Source organism: Adiantum capillus-veneris, chromosome 7 (genome assembly GCF_014529385.1).
Source record: "Adiantum capillus-veneris isolate H3 chromosome 7, ASM1452938v2, whole genome shotgun sequence".
NCBI classification, from domain to species: Eukaryota; Viridiplantae; Streptophyta; class Polypodiopsida; order Polypodiales; family Pteridaceae; genus Adiantum; species Adiantum capillus-veneris.
Window position 1 is genome coordinate 94,174,457 of NC_140937.1, and position 22,802 is coordinate 94,197,258.

Consider the following 22,802-nt stretch of genomic DNA (forward strand, 5'->3'; position numbering starts at 1 on the left):
AGTATTGTTCATGCTAAGTTAATTAAGTACTAGATTTATGTTGCTACCATCAATTAAGTTCACCCTCTATGTTCTCAAAGTAACCTCACAAAAATGCTCACTCTAATTCTCTAAATTCCGCTATTCTCAAAGTTCATAGGCCATTTCCATTACATGGTGTGCAATTTGTACAATTCATTGCACATATGAACATAGTCACATTTGTGGGCACGACCACAAAATTGAAGAAGGTCATGTTGTAAATGCTAATGAAGCACTTTTGTGGAGTTGTGTGCTCTTCTAATTTGAACAAATTGTACTATTTGACTGAGTCTTGCAGCCATGTTTATGACATGAGTGGAGATGCATGGAAAGAGGGAGGCATGGATTGCACAGGTACCACCACTTACAAATATGCAACTCTTTGTAAAGTCAATGCATTTATATTCTTGTTCCAATGCACTATAGTGTCATCATCACAAAGATAAAATGTCACAAAAGAGAAGCAAAACTAAATTTTAGTACTCAAGGAATATAGAATTGGACTCTTAGAAACCAGATTGGAAGAGAAGAATAGAATAGAGAAGAGAGAATCGACACCACACTACAACCTGAAGATGGATTGGTCCCCCCCCCCCCCCTCGCCAAAACATAATAGCATACAAAGGAGAAGGTGGGGCTTGATACACACACTCTGTAATGAATCCTGATCATGGTGGTACTTGGGAGAATCCTCTCCTTGACTGAACCTTGAGAGCAAAAGCTCTCTACTCCAAAGAGTCTTAGCTTGATTTGAGGGTGTGGACTCTTTTTGGATTCCATACCATGCAAAAAGGATTTTTAATATCTAGTGAAGGATTTTTATTTCCTATGCAGAAGTCATGTTGTGATATGGTGAGTAAGTTTTCTCTCAAGGCATCTAACATCATTAAGTCTTCACAAATTAGCGACAACCCTTGATATTCAGTCTACCAAATCTTGCTCAAGGGCTGGATTCTTTTTATTGTACTTATGAAGTTTATTATCAAAGTGGTTGACAAACAGTTTGTGGTCTTGTTGGACATTGAAGGCTTATCAAGTCACACATGTTATTAGTGATAATTGCAATCTTTGTCATAGGATCGACAAGTTAACATAGAGACTTTCAATGAGGTTGCTACTTGTATAATGATGACCTAGTTGTCCACCTTAGGTATCATTTTATTCAAGCTTTGATGAAAGGACAAAGGTCATAGCGAATTACTCCTTTTGTATGGTTCTTCTAGATGCTATGGATGTAGAAGCAGAGGTCCATTCTTGAAGATTATATGCATCTACATGAGAAGTTAATAGGAGGAATGATGAAGAGTGAGAAAATTTCCATCCGGCATAGAGATGTTGGTGCTTCGATATGCTAATGAAAATCATACATCCTCAATGATTACTAATGTAAGCCGTCCGTCGTCTTCACTTTGGGCCTTTTCACAAGTGAAGCATAGCCCCAAAAGCTTGTGGGTACATATTTTCCTTCTCCATATGGAAATCTAATTCTATACACATAATTTCATTCAACTATTGGATAACTAAAAGTTACCACAGGCAGTGCCTTCGTCTGCATTGTGATGGCCTCGTAAAAAAAATGGGGTGAGTTAAAGGATGGACCCTACCTCCCTCGACTCGCCTTGTGTGGACGAGGCCAATTACAAAGCGATAGGGACTCCGAGCACAAATGCCACCTCACCCAAGGAGGACTCCCAAGTACTCATAGTGAATTATAAAGGTGTGTGTATGTCCAACAGGTTTCCATCTCACCTCGCTCTTGTATTCATCTATTGTCCCACATGTTCCTCAATGGTGTCTTCCATCACCTTCAAGCTCTAGCTAGGGTATTCTCCATGAATCACCATGCTCTCACAGTCCCAAGGTTATGCATTTCAACCCCCCTTACTGCTTAAAACCCTCTCGCTACAAGCTTGCTCATCACTCTCACTCTCCCCTCATTCTGATTTCATAAGCCACAATGCCAATGCAAGCCCAACATCCAGGCACTTCCTTCTTCTTCCTCTTTTTCTCTTATGTGTCAATATCTACCCTATCCCCAAGCTCACCATGACTGCTTTGGCCTCTCCACCCAACTCTTCATCAACAAACCTCACCCTTACCGCTCTTCTCTCCTTCAAAATGTTTCCATATCCTCTTTGCCAAATCTGGCCTTTTATCCTCTTGGACCACTTGCATGGCAGGGCATCCTCTGTTCCAATAGCTCTCAACTAGTGGAGGGCCTTCTCTTGGATTCAAAGCAACTGGTGGGCAAACTATCCCCTTAAGTAGTAGACTTGGAAGGGCTCTCTTATCTCAATGTGTCCCAACAACAACTTGGATGGGCTAATTTTGATGTGAGTCAAGGAGCTAGTGGCGACACTATCATAGATCGACCTAAGCATGAACAACTTCTTAGAGAGCATACCCCATCATTAGCAAGGTGCACTCTGCTCAAGTACATAGATATTAATAGGAATTCCCTTACTGGAAATTTTCCTGCTTACATTACCAATTTCACCCAATTGGGGTACCTTAATCTGTCTTCCAATGACATAACAAGGGATTCCCAGTGACATTGGGATTCTTTCTAACCTCCAATTTTTCTAAGTGTATGGAACTCTTGTAATAGGCTCAATACCCACTTCCCTTATGAATTGCTTCAATCTGGCGTGGATTGATTTTGTTAGCCCATTCCTTTCTGGCCCTTGCCCATGAATTGGACAAAGCTTGCATCTACCTTGCAATAGCTTAAGCTCGTGGATTCCAACCTCTCTAGTATCATAACCCCCCAGCTTGGAAAATTGCACATTTCTCACATCTCTTACCCTGCAAAACAACTCCTTCATTGGAGATATCCTTGACTCTCTCATGCAGCTAAGCGTCCTGCAAGATGTCAAACTCTTCTATAATTATCTGTTTGGCCCCATAGCCTCCTCCATAACCAATTGCACTCTATCGATCTATCTAAAGCTCTCTTACAACAATCTCTGTGAAGCCATCCCATCGGACATCAGCCGACTTATGCGTGCGCAATGGATTACCCTCATAGTGGAAACCCTTTCCTTGAAAATTTCATATCCACCTCCATTGGAAGATGTACTCAAGTTTGGGTCCCAAGTCTCGTTGAGAGCTCACTGGGGATCTCCCTACCCTCTTCTTTTTTCAACCTCACTAATCTATAGAAATTGATGCTACAAAAGTGCGAGTTTTGAGTCACTTGTCAGGGTTGGTGGGGCAGCTCACCTCCTTGATCAATTCTTTGGACTTGAGCTATATGGAATTTTAGGGTCCTATATGTCATAAAATCTAAAATCTACCTATCCCAAAGGATTTTCTCATACTAAACCAATCATTCAATATGGGAAGATAGAAGGGAACAAGGGTTAGAATATTAATATGTGCTACTATAACTATCTCAATAGCGGGGGCCAAGAGGAGGGATAACTATCTCTCAATAGGGCCCCAGAAGGAGATGGTCTACCAAAGAGCAAGGTGCACCTAATGGAGCTTTAAAATACCATAAGTTAAGCTTCATTAAATCCTCAAAAGATTAGTGTCAGTCCTTAGGCCTAGGACCAGTAGGTGGGAATTACGGCCAATTTTAGGTGCTTGAAGTGCTTGAGCCACCACAGTCAACAAATTCCTAAAAAGGAGGGGGCGAGCCCTTTTGCTAGGGGAATGAGAGAGAACACACACACACCCTCTCTAGGCTTACCCAAGACAAAGAGGACCTAAAGGGCACATGTCAAGCCCCTAGCCATGTTGCCCGCAATTAAGCCTGAATCCTATTGGATGGCCTATAAGAAGGACCAATGAGAATTAAGCTTGAGTAAATTAAGATTAAATTTTTTAAAGAATCTTATTAAAAGGACCAATAAGAATTAAGACCTACTGAATTCTTATTGGGTGGACAGTCTACCAAGAGGTCCAGTGAGAATTAAGCAGACCATGTACAAGCTTAATTCCTATTGGCTAGTTGACTAAGAGAGCCAATAAGATTTTAGCTTCAATTAATTAATGAATATAGGGGAAAGAAGGACACTTGTCACAATGCTACACCCCTTGCCTATTATGTTACAGACCATTGATTGGCTAGGCTATAGCATAGACCAATGGGGTGCAAGCAAGTTAGGATAGAGAGGGGTCGACCAAGGAAGGGGAAAAAGGCTCACAAATTTAGCAAGCAACACACACACACACACACACACACACACACACACACACACACACACACACACACACACACACACACACACTTTCTCATGTGTTGAGCAAGAACTCCATCTCCTTCTCCAATCTTGAGAAGTAGAGAGCCTACACCACCTCTTGGCAATAGAATGCAAATCCAAGCAAGAGTCAAGCTTCAATGGCATGCTCATCTTCTCTACCACCTTCATTACTATGTTAAGATAAGCTCTAAGAGCAGTCTATGGTAAGGAGAATACTTCTTTCTTGTATGTTACATCTTCTTCGTGTTCACTTTCCTCACTCCCTGCCAACTCGCTTCACCTATAAAGGTGTTTAAGGTCTTGGGATTGAGACTTGGGACAAGTTTATGCTATTGCAAGTAAGTTTAATTGTTGTTTCGGGCATAATCTTGGTGCATGAAGCTTTCCATATTCATGGCATCAACAAGGTCTCAAGGAACACAAAGAATGTATTGTACCACGTCTCTCTTTATAGGAGAACATATAATACAAAAGCTTTTTGGAGGGGGGACCGGCTCCAAGTAAATCCGGTCCTCGATTGTTGTCAATTTCTCTAATTCTCTCTCTTTTACAAGTATTTTCCATGCCAAGCTAACTAGGTGTAATGTTTATATTGCTATCTTTAATCGAGCACTTCCTCTCTACCTTCATTCAAAATTCTCTTAAAGAAATGCTCACTCTCGTCATTTTAATTCCAATACAATCAATGTTATTAGCCAAATTCAGTTACATTGGTATCAGAACTATTGATTTCTCTTTTCTTGTTGAAGAGGAGAGGTCCCTAAGCTTATTACGAGAGGTTTTTAAGTTACCAAAGAATAAGTTAGAATACACCTAAATTTCGTTAGCATGGCTGACAATAATAAAGAGAGTAGAAGGAATATTGATGAATTTGATTTTGCACATGAAGATGCTACTAATGATGCCCCTATGCTTGTGAATTATCTTGTCATCGGGCTACAGCAAGCCATGGGCAACCTCGCTCTACAAGGTGAAATTGTCCAACAACTTTGCACACATGGGATTCTCCAAACTCCCCAAGAAGAGAGAGTACTTAGGAGGCCTCTTGGTGAGACTCCCAAAAGAAGGCTCTCTCGGGTGAGAGAAGAAGAGGAACCCTATGAAAGAGAAAGAAGTGAGTCTCCAAACCCTTCGAAAGATGTGGCCCGCAATGACGGTGGTCCCAAAGATCTCCAACTCCTTCTAACAGGAAAAGATCACCACATAGTCCCTCTCCTTGTAGTCCCAAGTGGGAAGAGAGGAATAAAAGGAATAAAAAGTAGAGAAAGAGCTCACCCTCTCCCTCATCCTCATCACCTTCCTCTTCTTCCAATGAAAGCAGCGGCTTATCCCCTAAAGAGCCAAAAAGGAGAGGGCATTGAAAGTCTTATGCCGCTTGGAAAGGTCCAACAAACTCAAGAAGTTCAAAGAGGGAGGAAAGAATATCTTTTTTCTCACCTATGATGGCACCTTTGGTGCTACGGACAAAGTCTGCTCAAAATTCTTCTAAAGGCAACTCTAGCAACAACAACAAAAAAGCTAAGGAGAAAGGAGTCTACAAAGGTAAGAGTAGATTCTCCCCTGAAGAGTTGGAGAGTTTTCGCAAAGACAACAAGTGCTTCAAGTGCGGGGAGTAAGGACATGGCTATCACATTTGCCCCCAAAGAAATGCACGCAATGAACCACCTAGAGCTTCTATGGTTGAAAATCCAAAAGGGGATGCTCATTGGAAAAGAACTCCCCTTATGGTTGGGGAAAGGTGAGAGAGCATGATGTCGTTATTCTTTTTGATCATGGCTCAACTCACAACTTTATATCAACTAAGTTTGCTACCAAGTTGGGCATACAAGCTTTTGAGATGGGAGACACTATCAATGTCGATGGGGTTTTCAAGGGACAAAACGCCTCCGTTACTCCTTTGATTGAGAAATTGAGGCTTCATGTCCAAAGCTACGTGGACAAAGAGGACTTTTTCCTAGGGGCACCATGTTCAATCACATGGCTGGCAATATGAAGTTCCTTGAAAGGAGAATATATTTCAAGTATAGGGAAAATAATATGTACATAGATGCTAATGAGTCGGGTAACACCCCTAGGGAGTCCACTTTGTAAAAATTGCATATAGCAAGTGCGAACAAGAGGTATTTAAATAATCCCTTACCTGTATATTTTCAAGTATTATATGTACCCCTTATGTATGCATTTTAGAAAAAAAAACTAGCCCTTATGTATGAGAATTTTCACTTTCTCAATTAGAAAATATTTTATGTAAATGTACCTAATTATAAATCCCTTATTTTGTTCGCACGTGCTATCTTACATATTTCCTAGTGGAAGCCCCGGGGTAACACCATACCCCTTGTAAATAGTCCTGCTTTTGATAAGCTAATGAAAAGCTCAAATTCCGCGTACATGATTTTTGTTAAGGAATCTATGAGTGACCTAGTGTTTTACTAGATAAAAATGGTGGAAATCAAATTAGAGTTGTCTAATTTCCTAAGTAAATTCCAAGATGTTTTATTGATGATATCCCTTGAGAGTTACCTCCAAAATGAGGGGATGACAATCATGCAATAGAGCTTCTACCAAGAAGTTCACTGCCTAATAAGCCTCCTTATCGAGTTTCACAAGCTCAACAAGACGAGATCATGAGGCAAGTCCATGAATTGGTAGAAAAAGGGACGGTGAGACCTAGCTCTTCACCATTTTGTTTACCAGTCCTCTTAGTCCAAAAGAAGACGACAAATATCGTATGTGTATCGACTATAGAGCACTAAATAGAATCACTATCAAAGATAGATTTTTCATGCCACGGGTAGAAAATCTATTTGATAAATTAAGGGTAGTCAATGAAGATATTGTAAAGACCACTTTTTGCACGACATTTGGTCTTTATGAATATCTTGTCATTCCTTTTGGCTTGACAAATACTCTACCCACATTCAATCGCTTACTGGAGAAAATCTTTAGGCCCTACCGCAAGTTTACTGGAGTATTCTTTGCTGATATCATCATCTACTCCAATTCTCTCAAGGAGCATAAGCAACATCCCCAGGTAATCTTTCCAGTTCTGAGAGAGAATAAAATTTTCATTAATCAAAAGAAAAGTGATTTTTTCCTACAAGAAGATTCAATAGTTAGGTCACATTATCTCTCAAGATGGCATCCGAATGGATCCATCAAATCTAGAGGTAATAAAAGGATGGCCTAATCCAAGGAATCTACGCGAGCTACAAAGCTTTATTGGTATCTGTGCATATTATAGATGCTTTATAGAGAAATTCATGATAATAGCAAGACCATTACATGACTTAACAAAAAAGAATGCTAGGTATACATGGATTGCAAAAGAGAAAAATGCTTTTGATAGCTCAGAGAAGCTTATGTCTCACATGTGCGTACACTGCCGGATCTCTCAAAGCCATTTGAGGTCCAATGTGATGCTTGTCGCGATTGCCTTGGAGAAGTTTTGCTTCAAGAAGGACATACCATAGCATACGAGAGTCGAATACTCAATTCTGATGAGCGAGTATTGGGTATATATGAAAAGGGGTTTGGGGCTATGATTTTAGGCCATTCACTTGCAAGATTTTTTGCTCTTCTCTCTTAGACTATGCTAAATCATGTTGTGTGCTCTTTAATTATCTCTACACATCTTACAATCTCTTACACTCTATCCTTGTCAAATCTATTTTTGTGTGTGTATGTGTTGTCTAGTGTAGGTGTGTGTGTACTTGAAAATTGGAAGAGATGGTGAGAGGTTGACAAGGAAGTGTGCAAGCAAGTTTGGAAGTTGGAAGCGACCGTTCTCCCCATCTCCTCTCCAACAGTGGTATTAGAGCTTCTGGTTTGAGGAAAAATCGGCAATCGAATTCGAATCTTAAGGAGCAAATTGCAAATCTACAACATCGAGTTTGCCAATCAAGGCTAATCAGCGATTAATTGACAAATTAATTTTGCTCATCGACATCGAGATTAGGTATGTCCAATTTAAATTTCAATTGATGGCTAAATCTTGTCAATTGTGAAGGCGAGAGAGAGAAAAAGTCGAAGAAATAGAAGGGCTTAAAGATTTTGAAGAAAGGTCATCCAGAATCTATCATTGAAGAGCTTAAATAAGTCGAAAAGGGGTTAACTTTGGAATTAAGCAAGGGAGCTAAGAAGTTACGGTCTTTGAGAGCACTTAAAACTATTTGAAAGGAGAAATTTTGGTTCGGGATGGAGTCAAAAAGAAATTGAACGAGTAAGGTTGCAGCACCACAAATCTCCAATTTGAAGGAAGAACGACGACCATCTTGCATCCAAAGTATAAAATAAATTGCACAAGGAAGCCATGACTAAGAAATTTGGCATCGAAGAGTTTTAAAGGATTTTAAGAAGGGCGGTACTCGACGCCTTTAAAGGAAAGAAGAAAGGCTGCTTCAATATTTCCCCAATCGAGGGTGATGTTGCAACCCTTTTGCTTCTAAAGGAAGGATTCGTACCCCATTGATACGTCGACAAGAAGCTGTCATGGGAATCATCCCCTGCTTAGAGCAAGCCATCATGGTCGACCTACATGAACATCAACAAAATTGGCATCAAAACAGGCACCCCGAGCTGCTGACACGTTTTTCCTTCCTCCTCGCGGCGCAGGCGTCCTCATCTTCCCTCTACATCACACAAGGTGTGGCTTTAATTAGCCTTGCCTGGCCGACCGCCCATTGAACCATTAAGCCCACTTCTTTTAAGAGACTATTCACACCCCCTTCAACTCTTGGCTGCCTGGCTTGAGAAACAAACCACTTACTTGGCTACTGCATTTACGAAGGAATTCCTTGGTCATTGGACACCAGAAAATCTCGGCTGCCCACTCCACATTCTCTCCAACCGCCACTATAATCGCAAAGGTAATGCATTAGTCGGAGATAACTACATATATAACAGTCCAACTGGAGCTCTTTCAAACTCGTCTTATCCAATACTCCTCATGCCACACAAAGTTCTCGACATTGTTCAACCGGAGAAAAAAAACTAGACGAGGGAAATCGAATGCTGGAAAATCCAATCAACTTGCATCTGAATTGTCGCGATTGATCGCCGCTTTCGACCTTGCCCTCATACTCCACATTTTGGACTGGACGTCGTCATCAACTGTCGAACTAAGTACCATTTATTTTTTTATTTTCTTTATTTTCTCATTGATTTTGCATATCGAGCATATAGATATATTACTTTATAACCGTTTTCTTTTATTAAAAAAACAAAAAATAGAGAAAAAGAAAAGAAAAAAAGAAAAAAAAGGGAGAAAGAAAAGCACGCAATCATGGCACACCTTTCACAGGCACCCACACTTGCTGAACAACTTTCTAGTCTCCAACAATCTTGTACGTATGAATGGATGCAAAGGCAAGAACTTGAAGATAAATTACTACATTTTGCATGCATCGAATCTGCACCTGCTCCAAAGTAAAAACAAAATCAGTAGAAAAGCCTTCACTTCCAAGAATTTTGATGGCACTAAGGACGCTAGCATGGTTCTAGCATGGGTTAGTCAGTTAGATAACTATTTTCGTGATGAAGATTTTCTCGAGCGTGATATGGTAAAGCGTGCATCAAATCATCTCACCAGTAGTGCTGCATTATGGTGGAACGCCACCAAACAGCATGGTAGAAAGACACATGCCTGGCATGCATTCAAAAAGTTGCTTTTACCTCTACCCACACAATATAAAGCTAAAGCACGACGCCAATGGGATTTAATTCGACAGGGTCGAAATGAAGATGTACAGGGCTACACTGATCATTTTTGGAAATTTTTAATTCAATTGCAAGCTATTGAACATGTCAGTCACAAAAAATTGAAGCGTAAGTATATATCTGGCTTAGCACTACAAATTGGTGCTGAGATAGATATGATTGAGCCAGATTCACTGTCAAAGGCTATTACTAATTTGGCTCTTGATGCAGAGAAGAAGAAAGGTGGACAAACTTCTCACACTGAACAAAATGTTAACACTAGCCGTAACAAGAGAGATTATTTCTCTCCTAACTTTGAGAGGAACAAACATAAAAGTTGTACCTTTTTCAATACACACAGATTTGACAACTCTGCTACAACTTCTCAACCTTAGGGCAACAACAACATTAACACACATCAGCAAGGCAACTAAAATTCTTCCAACCAACATCCATCTCAAAACTTTAATGGTAACAAAGATGAAGTGTTTTAAATTTTTTCATTATGGCCACTATGCAGTTAAGTGCCCAAATGGTCCTGCTAAGAGCAATGGCCAACCCAATGGCCAATCCAATGGAGTCACCCAGAATCCAAACCAAAGACCTTTCAACAAAAACCGACCAACGATGCTACAGTTAACCTCATCGAAGATGCTAATCCCAACGACAATGAAGTGGAAGCCAATTATGGTGAGGAATATGATCCTGAGTATGATCACAATGAAAACCCATCGTTAGGTACTTCTATTATTCCTCACACTTTGTTTAAATTGCAAGGTACAATCAAGGGTGAAAATGTCACCATTCTTTTAGATGATGGCAATAGACACGATTTTATTTCTGCACAATCGGCACAACAACAACTCTCTCTCTCTCTCTCTCAGATTTCTTCACCTCACAAAATCAAAATTGTTCTTAATGATCAATGTTTACTTCGTTTGCATAGAAGGCAAAATCACAAATCTGGAAGCACGTTCATCCACATGGCTGGCATTTTGTAACATCTGCATCCATATTATTAACATTTGCAAGGTTTTTTAACGCAGACAAAAAAAAGCGAGGAGTCACCTACACAAGCATCTTGAAGGCATGCCGCTCTAGGTAGAATCCAGGTGCAAATCGAGGTTCCTCTTGCTCTATTTGCCTACGGCTACCTCCACCCTATCTAGTCTTTTATCTAGTCTCAGCCTGAGTTCACGACTCACGTGTGATGGTCCTTGTACTCATAATGCTGCTAAGCAGCTCCTTGAATCTAAGCAGCTCTCTGTTGAATTGAGTCACGTCTCGACCCAGCAGTAGGGCAACAACAACTCAAAGAGAATTCATGATGAGATCGTGTGCTCGGCGGTGCTTTGATCGTATATGTATGTCAAATGTGAGACTCTCACGAAAGCACAAAAAGTTCTTGATGGGTATCCTTTCCGTGATTATCTTTGCGAGGTGGATAAAATATCTTGTAAGCATCATCGGTATATTGTAAGTCAGAGGCTGTTTAAAAAAGATGTCATACTTGGCACTGTCTTGGTTGATATGTATGCCACATGTGGTGTGCTTGAGAAAGCATAAAGAGTGCTTGAGGAGCTTCCTGTCTGGAATGTTGTCTCTTGGATTGCAATGATTGCGGGATGTGCGCAACAAGAGCAGGACCAAAAATCTCTAGGTTGTTTTCAGTGGATGCAAAGCAAGCTCTCTCTATATCCCCATGTAAGGGTCACTTGGAATGATGTATCTTAGAATGCACTGGTCATGGGATACGCACAACAGGAGCAGGGCCAGAAAGCGCTAGGTTGTTTTCAACTTCCTATCAAGAGTGTGGACTCTTGAAATGCAGTGCTAGCAGCTCCTTGAATCTAAGCAGCTCTCTGTTGTAGAGTGCAACTCCTTGAATTGAGGCACGTCTCGACCCAACAGCAGTAGGGCAGCAACAACTCAAAGAGAATTCATGATGAGATTGTGTGCTCGGCGGTGCTTTGATCGAATATGTATGTCAAATGTGAGACTCTCACGAAAGCACAAAAATTTCTTGATGGGCATCCTTTCCATGATTATCTTTGCGGGGTGGATAAAATCTTATAAGCATCACGGGTATATGGTAAGTCAGAGGCTATTAAAAAAAGATGTCATACTTGGCACTGTCTTGGTCGATATGTATGCCACATGTGGTGCGCTTGAGAAAGCACAAAAAGTGCTTGAGGAGCTTCCTGTTCGGAATGTCGTCTCTTGGATTGCAATGATTGCGGGATGTGCGCAACAAGAGCAGCACTAAAAAGCTCTAGGTTGTTTTCAGTGGATGCAAAGAAAGCTCTCTCTATATCCCCATGTAAGGATCACTTGGAATGATGACTCTTGGAATGCACTGTCACAGGATACGCACAACAGGAGCAGGGCCAGAAAGCTCTAGGTTGTTTTCAGCTTCCTATCAAGAGTGTGGACTCTTGGAATGTAGTGCTTGTAGGATTTTCTGCACAAGAGAAAGCTCTAGTCTGTTTTCAGCAAATGTGAAGCACGGGCCTCTCTCCAGATGCAATCACCTATGCATGTATCTTGAAGGCATGTGGCCCTATGCAAGATGTTGATATGGGCACAAAAATTCACAATTATATTGTGAGTTAGAGGGGCTGTTGAATAAAGATGCCGTGCTTGGCACTGTCTTGGTCGATGTATATACCAAATGTGGTGCGCTTGAGAAAGCACAAAAAGTGCTTGAGGAGCTTCCTGTCCAGAATATTGTCTCTAGGATATCTATGCTCAATATGTATGCCGAATGTGGTGCCCTCACCAAAGCATGTAAGGCATCCTTTTTGGGATGTCCCTTATAGCACTTTGATTGCAGGATGAAAGAGACTTTGATGCAAGCATAGGTGATTGCATGTGGAGGGAGACCCTCCGTTTCCTCCACTATCAGGTTTGTTTCGAGCAGCTGTTTTCAACGGATGCAGAGCGAGGGCCTCTCTCTAGATGCAATCACATACGCGTGCATCTTGAAAGCACACAAGACGCTGGTTTGGGCTTAAAAATTCACTTTGATATTGTTAGTAAGGGGCTGTTGCAAAAAACTGCCATGCTCGGCAATGCCTTGGTCGATACGTATGCCAAATGCGGTGCTCCTGTGCAGGATGTTGTCTTTTGGAACGCATTGATTGCAGGATATGCCCAAGAACGGCCGGGCCAGCAAGCTCTGGGAATCTTTTCAGCAGGTGCAAAGTGAAGGCCTTTCTACAAATGTTGTCACCTATGTGTGCATCTTGCAGGCATGTCGCTCTATGCAAATTGCTCTAAAAAAGAGATGTTGTGCTTGGCACTGCCTTGGTCAGTATGTATGACAAATGTGGGACACTTCAGCAAGGGTTGTTTATAAAACTTGTTGTGCTTGGGAATGCCTTGGTCGATACATATGCTGAATGTGGCGCACTTCAGAAAGCACAAAATGAGCTTGAGGAGCTTCTTGCCCCAATGCATTGATTGCGGGATAAGCGCATCAGGAGCCCGGGCTCTCTCTCAGCCGTTTTCAGAGGATCCGAAGTGAGGGCCTCTCTCTAGAAACAATCACATATGCGTGCATCTTGAAGCCACATGTGTGTACGCAAGATGCCAGTATGGGCTTAAAATTTTTCTCTGATTTTGTTAGTCAGGGGTTGCGGTACAAACCTGCCGGTGGACCTGGCAATGCCTTGGTTGATCTGTATGCCAAATGTGGTGCTCCTGTGCGGGATGTGGTCTTTTGGAATGCATTGATTGCAGGATATGTCCAACAACGGCCGGGCCATGAAGCTATGGGTTGTTTTGAACTGGTGTGATTAACGAAGCGAGGGATTTTCTCCATATGCTATCACCTACGTATGCATCTTGCAGGCATGTAGCTTGATGCAACATGCTCTGTAAAAGAGATGGCGTGCTTGGCATTGCCTTCATTTTTACGTATGCCAATTGTGGGACACTTCAGCTAGGGCTTATTCAAAAAGTTGTCTTGCTTGGAAATGCCTTGGTCGATACGTATGCTGAATGTAGTGCACTTCAGAAAGCACAAAACGTGCTTGGGGAGCTTCTACTCCCGAATTCCGTCTCCTGTAGTGCATTGATTGTGGGAATGTACACTAACTGTGGGGCACTTCAGATACGGCTGTCTCAAAAAATTGTCGTGCTTGGGATATGTTCTTACACAAGACTGCCATATGGGTAAGAGAATTCACAATCAACTGGCGCTACTTGGAAACATGTTGGTCCATATGTATATCAAATGTGGTGCCATCATGGAAACATGAAATGTCTTTATAGGCATGCTCTTCACTTGAAATGCGTTGTCTGCAGAATACGCCCAAAATGTGCTCGAGGAGCTTCCTGACCCACTGCCGTCTCTTGGAGTGTATTGATTGCGGGATACATGCAATAAGAGCAGGGCCAGAAAGCTCTTGGCTGTTTTCAATGGATGCAAAGGGAGGGCCTCTCTCAGATGCAATCACATAAGCGTGCATCTTGTAGGCATGTTGCTGTATGAAAGATGCACTTTGATATTGTTAGTCAGGGGCTGTTGCAAAACTTTGCCATGCTTGGAAATGCCTTGGTTGAGACATATGCTAAATGTGGTGCACTTCAGAAAGCACAAAACGTGGATGTGGATCTTCCTGTCTCGAATGCCATCTCTTGGAGTGCATTGATTTCTAGATACGCGCAACAAGAGCAGGGCTGGAAAGCTCTTAGCTGTTTTCAGCGGATGCAGAGCGAGGGCCTCTCTCTATATGCAATCATATAAGCGTGCATCTTGAAGGCACACAAGACGCTATTGTGGGCTTAAAAATTCACTCCGATATTGGTAGTGAGGGGATGTTGAAAGAAACTGCCATGCTTGGCAATGCCTTGGTCGATATCTATGCCAGATGTGGTGCTCTTGCGCAGGATGCCGTCTTTTGGAACGTACGAATTGCAGGATATGCCCAACAACAGCCGTCCGACAAGCTCTGGGCTGTTTTCAGCAGGTGCAAAGTGAGGTCCTTTCACGTTTCTCTAGACGCTATCACCTACGTGTGCATCTTGTAGGCATGTGGCTCTATGCAAGTTGCTCTCAAAAAGAGATGGCGTGCTTGGCAATGCCTTCGATCTATATGTATGCCAAATGTGGGACACTTCAACAAGGGTTGTTCATAAAAATTGTCGGCTTGGCAATACCTTGGTTGATATGTATGCTAAATGCGGTGCACTTCAGAAAGCACAAAACGAGCTTGAGGAGCTTCCTATTCCCAATACCGTCTCTTGGAGTGCATTGATTGCAGGATACGTGCAACAGGAGCAGGGACAGAAAGCTCTTGGGTGTTTTCATCGGATTCAAAGGGAGGGCCTCTCTCCAAATGCAATCACATACACGTTCATCTACAAGGCATGTGTCTGTACGCAAGATGCCAATATGGGCTTAAAAATTCACTCTGATGTTGTTAGTCATGGGTTGCTACAGAAAACTGTTGTGCCTGGCAATGCCTTGGTTTATATGTACACCAAATGTGGTGCTCCTGTGTGGGATGTCGTCTTTTGAAATGCATTGATTGCAAGATATACCCGACACCGACCGGGCCAGGAAGCTATGGGCTGTTTAGAACAGGTGCGAAGCGAGGCCTTCTCCAGATGCTATCACCTACATGTGCATCTTGCAGGCATGTGGCTCTATGTAAGAGGCTCCTAAAAGAGATGGCGTGCTTGGCACTGCCTTTGTTGATACGTACGCCAAATGTGGGACACTTTCACTAGGGCGTTTTCATAAAATTGTCGTGCTTGGAAATCGCTTGGTCGATACGTATGCTGAATGTGGTGCACTTCAGAAAGCACAAAACGTGCTTGAGGAGCTTCATGTCCCGAATTCCATCTCTTCAAGTGCATTGACTGCGGTAATGTACGCCAATTGTGGGACACTTTAGCAAAAAGTTGTCATGCTTGGCAAACTTCGATATTGTTAGTAAGGGGCTGTTGCAAACAATTGCCATGCTTGGCAATGCCTTGGTCGGGGCCAGCAAGGCCTGGGCCTTTTTTAGCACATGCAAATCAAGGGCCTTTCTCCAGATGCTATCACCTACGTGTGCATCTTGCAGGCATGTGGCTCTATGCAAATTGCTCTCAAAAAGAGATGGCAAGAGGCTGATATGGGCACAAAAAATAACCTTTTTATTGTTGTTCAGAGGCTGTTGAAAGAAGGTGTCGTGCTTGGCACAATTTTGGCAAGTTGTGACACGTGTTGCGCTTTAGAAAAGTGACGGTTTCTCACCAGCCAAAGTCTCTTGGAGTGCTTTTATATCTAGTTATGCCAAGCAAGGGCAGGTGAAGAAGCTCTGAAATTCATGTTCTTCATGACCATTTTTCCTGAAATGTTGCTTGTCGAATGCATTAAATGATGTTAATGGCACCTCTTTCAGTGCATAGGTAGTGGGATACACACCACAAGAGCAAGCCCAGAAAGCTCTAGGCTATTTTCATCTTTCTATCTACAGTGTGGACAAGGAGAATGCACTCACTGTGGGAGGTGCGCAACAAGAGCAAGGCCAATGAGCGGACCATGAAAGAAGTTGTGCTTGGCTTTGCTTGGGACTATGTGTACATCACATATGGTGCTCTTCAGAACGCACGAAAAGCGCTCGAGGAGCTTCCACTCCACCTCAACTATCATGTTTGTTCAGAGTAGTGCGGTGATATGAAAGGTTAAATGTAATCTGCATGCATCGATGATAATTTCACGGTGAGTAAGCATTACCATTTTTTGATTTTTGACACTGAGAAAATAGTTAATGAACGCCCTGAAAATTGCACGCTGCCGTGGGAATGGCACGCTCCCTTGTATTATAAAAATTGGGAAGGACTGTGCAAACTCCCCCATGCAAAGAGACTTGCATGTTTTTTTTTTGAAACATAAAAATGGAACAACAAACAATTAATAACATTGACATCTTCTATGATTACAAACATTGATCTTGACAAAACTTTAACCCTCTTTGTGGTTTTTGCAAGGTAAGCTCTGAAACACTATGATCGGTATCCCAAACACGCTCTCAGGTAAAATAAATCTAGCACTCTCTCTCTCTCTCTCTCTCTCTCTCTCTCTCTCTCTCTCTCTCTCCTTCATTTCAATGTCTCACCTCCCAATTAATAAATATCTTAAGACATAATTAATAGCATCAAATAATAGAATTTGTCGTTTTTTTTTCATTTGAGAAATGTTGAAGTGGCATATACAAATGACAAGAATTCAGACAATAGAGCGAGATTGACTCAAAGAATTGATACAATCTAAAATCTAAAAACATATTTAGACATATCAACTTTGGGACATGAAGATCATCGCATTGTCAAAATAGGATTATGTTAACTCAAGGTAATAGGATTTGTGGAAAACAAAGCAGAAGCTCTCTCTCTCTCTCTCTCTCTCTCTCTCTCTCTCAGCATTTCTCTTCTAGGTTCTTATTTTCTCTTACCCTCGGACCCACTTCAATTCAATACAAATGCGGCTAACGAAGCACTCTAGTTTAATTGTAAAACCTAAGTCACTGTTGAAGTTTGCATTGGTGAATTTACACAAGCACGTACATTTCTGGTAGCACCATTGCATGGTTTTAACATGATTTTGGGAATGCCATTCCGTCACGAACTTGATCCATTGATTAATTATAAAACACGTACCATGTCCCTCACTCATAATAATCAAAATTTCTCCATCCAAGCAACACTAGCAGATAAAAAATTTTCACTTCTCTGTCACACTCAAGCCAAAAGAGCACTTCAAAAAACAAGGGAAAACATATTTGGTGCTGGTAAATCAAATTTTTGCTGAAACTAAAACTTCACATAACTCCTCTCGTGATGATTTTCTTTTACAACTTAAAAGTTGTTTCACGCATGACCTGCTACCTAGAATTCCACCTTCACGCCAGAAGACCACAAAATAGATATTATACCGGGTAGTGAACCTCCTTGTAGAGCACCTTACCATGTAAGTCCAACTGCAAATAGGGAGATACAAACTCAAGCCATTGACTTGCTTGATTGAGGACTTATAAGACATAGTAGTTCACCATACGGAGCTCTAGTATTTCTTGTTAAGAAGAAAAATGGAACCTTTCATATGTGTATAGACTACAGGGCTTTAAACAGGATCACCGTCAAGAATAGGTTCTCTATTCAACCAAGATGTCTACAAAATTGCTTTCAAACCACAAACAAGACACTATGAATTTCTTGTCATGCCATTTGGACTAACAAATGCACCAGCCACATTCACATGCACGATGAATAGAATTTTTATTGACCATTAAGATTTTGTGATTGTATTCTTTGATGATGTTCTTGTATTAACTACATCAGAACAAGATCATAAAGAGCACTTAGCACGTGTATTTGATGTGCTTACACACAACCACTTGTATCTGAGTCCTAAAAAGAGTTCATTTTTCCAATGTGAGATTGTTAAAGAAAAATTCTCTTTATAGATGGTGTGACTTGCAAGAAAGTTCTTTTAATGCACTCAAGAATTCTTTGATAAATGCACTAGTATTGCAATTGCCTAATTTTGATAGACCATTCTTTGTCGTAGTCAAAAGATGCTAGTGTAAAAGGTATCGATGCAGTTCTTATGCAAGATAACCATCCACTCACTTTTGAAAGTCTTAATTCAAACCTTTTGAATCAAAGTTCAGTACCTATGATAATGAATTGACTGATGAGGTACAAGCTTTAACAAATTGGAAACATTACTTAATGGGTGGTGATTTAATCATTAAAACTGATCAACAAAGGATCAAGTACTTACTGTCTCAACCCTTAATAGGCCATAAACATATTAAGTGGGCTGCCTTCATTCAAAGTTTTCAACCAAACGTTCAATACCAACCTGGTAAGGAAAATTTTGTAGCTGATTCTTTGAGTTGAAGACCCTCTCTTAATAATCTATCAACCATTACGGGTACTTCATTTAATTCTATGCTTGACACTTATGCACAAGATGATGATTTCAAAACCACATGGTTACATATGTTTGACAATTTTATGCACACATTTTTGAAATACACTATTCAAGAAAACTTTCTCTATTTCAAACAAAAATTGTGTGTAACTAAATCTTTTTGTACATTGATCATTGAAGAATTGCACAAACCACCCTATGCGGACATAGAGAATTTGTTGCTACTTTTTGAAACTTGTTAGCAGCAAGCTAACTTGGATAACTTGGATAACATTTTTCGGAGCTTTCATTGTAAAAACACTTATTATTTTGATGAATCGGGAATATTGTAACTCCTTCTTTCCAAATAAATAGTGTAATTGATGAGCCGGGGCTACAAGCTTCCAGATTGTATCAACTTGTCTTTAGTTAGAGCTCTCAGATTATTAGTTTTGACCACCAAAACCTTGGCTAAGGTATAAATTCCATTTTTTGTAATTTTTTGGATAATAGAAACACAGTGTGAGCTAACGACGCTCACTTCTCTCCTTCTCGCGCTTCCTACTCCTTTCCCAATTGTCACATTACAATGTTGTCTATTGCATTGCAACCGCAGGTAAGAGCTCTACACATTGATGTAAGCATTTCATGGTAAACTGTAGATTTTGACGTCGCCGACCCATGGCCTAATTTCATCATAAGTATAAATTTAAGCTTCAAAATCATAAACCTTAGGCAGGGTATTGGGGCATCATTGCTAAGCATTTAGACGCATTCTGGGTCGAAAACAACTAGGTAAAAAACTCACTGTTGTTAATAATCATGATTTTTGCACTTGACCTAAAGTGAGATTTGAGACCATAAGTATGTGTGCTTAGGTCTTATAAACATGTCCTAGAAGTTTCATAACGTTTGGATGTCGTTTGATCCTGTAACGGATGTGATTTGTTTGTCGATGAGCGATTAGCTTTTGGTGATTTCTGTCACTTGAGTGTAGCTTGAGTTAGATGCGAGTTGTTTGTTATTTTCCAAGAGATTGACAACCTCTTGTAGCCTCTATGCACTAGTCGAGTCAGCTTCGTCCCATGGATTGACAATTACATTCGTGGTTCTTGCTATGTCTACAATAAGATAGGAGTGAGGTTAGACACCCGTCCCACATTTGGCGCCACTGTCGGGGATCGAAGAGACCTAAACTAGGAAAAAACACGAGCCTCTTGTGAAGTTATCCTTTAACTTCCTCTAGGATCATCTAGAGTCAAAAATATTTTTAAAAACCGCATAGCTTAAGATTGTCGTCTTTTGCTGTGTAGAGGTAGCTTGGAAGTAAGTGTACTTGCTAAGTACCTTTATGATTGTAGGATTAGATATTGGTGGACGAGACAAGTTTTAAGATCAAGGCTCATAAAACCATAAAAAACAAGAAAACGAGTGTTTGTGGACACTTTTCACAACCCCATTGCAGTAGAACCTAGGAGTAGGGTAAGTAGAATCCGATGTGGAATCTCAGAACATTGCTCACTCCAAAAGAATCTATTGTGAGTTGTTTATGTGAAGTTATATAAGGGGTATGAGCCTCCCGAGACCGGCCACGGGAGGGGACCCCCCACCTAGACACTGTAGCCTCACTCCACGCACTCGCGCACCGTGGGGACTCCACGCAAGGTTCCCCGGGGCACGCTATGACCCTCCGTCAGTGCGGCGGAGCTTGAGGCTACGTGGGGCTAGGGACCCGGAACGCAAGACCCGCGAAACGCAAACGGCCGTCGACCCATGGAACGCAACCACGCCCGAGCCGGTCCCGTCCGAGCCGACGAGCCCCCGTGAAGGCAACTTGACCCGAGCCGGTCCCGTCCGAGCCGGGCCCTCTTGAGCTGGTGCCGTCCGCGCCAGGACCCCTTGAAGCAACACCTCGACCCGAGTTGGTCCCGTCCGAGCCGGGCCCTCCTGAGCCGGTGCCGTCCGCGCTAGGACCCCTTGAAGAAACACCCCGACCCAAGCCGGTCCCGTCCGAGCCGGGCCCAAAACGTCCCCTCCCCGACGCGCCCAGATTCTGGGACGTCACACTTGGTATCACATAATTTTAGCTCTACGGCTAGAAATAGCACCAGAAGATCGTCCACCATTGAATTCGACTGGAGAGTATGCTTTTTGAAGTTGTGTGAACCAGTGGGTAAGCTTAAGGACACATTGAGGTAAAAATTTTAAGAGTTTGCAAAAACTCAGATTATTTACTTTTTCTTGACATTTTAGGCCAAATTAAATTTTGACTTAACTCAGAGGCTTAAAATAGCTCATAAAAAGATTGTCTAGGGGAAAAGTTGAAAAAAGTGCTCATTTTAGGCCAAAAGTAAATAATCATGATTATTTACTTTCAGCTCAAAAGTGACCAAGGTTGATACCAGAGACTCTATACAGGTGTACAAACATCTTTTGCAGAGGCCCATAGAATTTGGATCACCAAACTGACCAAAAACTGAAAACTGTACTGACTGTTGAGAACTTGATTGTAAATTGGAAAAATTTTGTTCAAACTCAGTGAAACTCGACTCATAGGCTTATATTGATGTGTTAAACAAGTGTACATGCTTAGTTGACCAAAAAGATGCAAAAATTTATCAGAAATAAATAATCGTGATTATTACTTTTGTTCCATTTTTTAACTTTTTTGACCAACCCAGCATATCACTAGTTTTAGCATGTTATATTAAGCCCACAAATCAAATTTGGTAAGATTTGGATCATTGGAGTGAAAATTGTGGCCAAAATTTGCAAAGTCAGTATGCGGACACAAAACTGTTGACCTTTTGAACAAGAATTATCCAAACTTGATGAAACTTGGCTAGGGAGCTTAAGTTGAGCTGCTTAACCATTCTATGTTAAGATTGTGGCAAAAACTTATATAAAAATAGTAGGAGTAAATAATCGCGATTATTTACATCTGCTACAAAACTAGATATTTTTGCACATTTGAGTATACCACAAGGTCAAGCATATCAAGTAGACCACACAAATAAAATTTGGTGAAATTTGGATCACAAAAGTGAGACTTAAGACAGATTCTTGAAAACTGAGTCTGCGGACATGAAACAGTTGATAACTTGAACAAATTTTATTCAAACTTAGTGAAACTTGTCCAGAGACCTTAACAAGTTGCATACTTAGCAACTCAAACCAAAAAGTATAAAAATATGAGAAAAGTAAATAATCATGATTATTACTACTGATACACAGAGACATACTTTTTGACTTTTGAACCTGTACAGTGTTAGACCAACATACTACAAGGCCACCGAGCAATTTTGGGTTCAATCGGATCCAAATTAGTACATGTTCACTCAGTTTCCAGTTTGCAGATTAGTCCTTTGGCTTTTTGCAAAAGTAGAATCTGAAAGTCTCAATTGCTGACTCACTTAACTCGATTTGAAGAGATACACATAGACCAGTCACAATAGTTAGCAGAAATTGTACAGTTTTTTATGAAAGAATAGCTAACTTGATTAAAACTGATACACAAATCAAATTGCAGACAAGGAATTGAAAGTTTGACAGAAGTTGCAATCAAGTCAAGTGGAAGAAGTTGATAACAAGTCAATCTGACCGTAAGTACTCTACCCAGGGCTTCACAAGTCTATATGAACCTTAGATCTGGTCGTATACTAGCAAATCAAGGCATATTTGGAGAGACCACTAGTAGAGTATCCACCGAAGAGTGTGTGAATCAAGGCGATCACTTGGACACTATCTTTGAAGAAGTCTCAGATACTTTTTCAGAATCAACATCTGAAATGTCTTCCTATTCAATTCATTCAGAAACTGGAACGACAGTGTGATTATAAGCACATACTTTCTTTTCATAAGACTAATCACCATGGGGCTCAGGTTTACCTGGATCCTAATGAAGAGTATGCTATTCGCATTGATGACCATGACATGGAGTTTGAAGAGGAAATTAGGGAAAACAA

The 22,802-nt window shown here is 41.1% G+C and overlaps 1 pseudogene; it reads left to right on the forward strand.

Moving 5' to 3' along the window:
• The first annotated feature begins 2,067 nt into the window (after nt 1-2,067).
• On the forward strand, nt 2,068-16,587 carry LOC147454240 (uncharacterized; annotated as a pseudogene).
• Nucleotides 16,588-22,802: the final 6,215 nt, after the last annotated feature.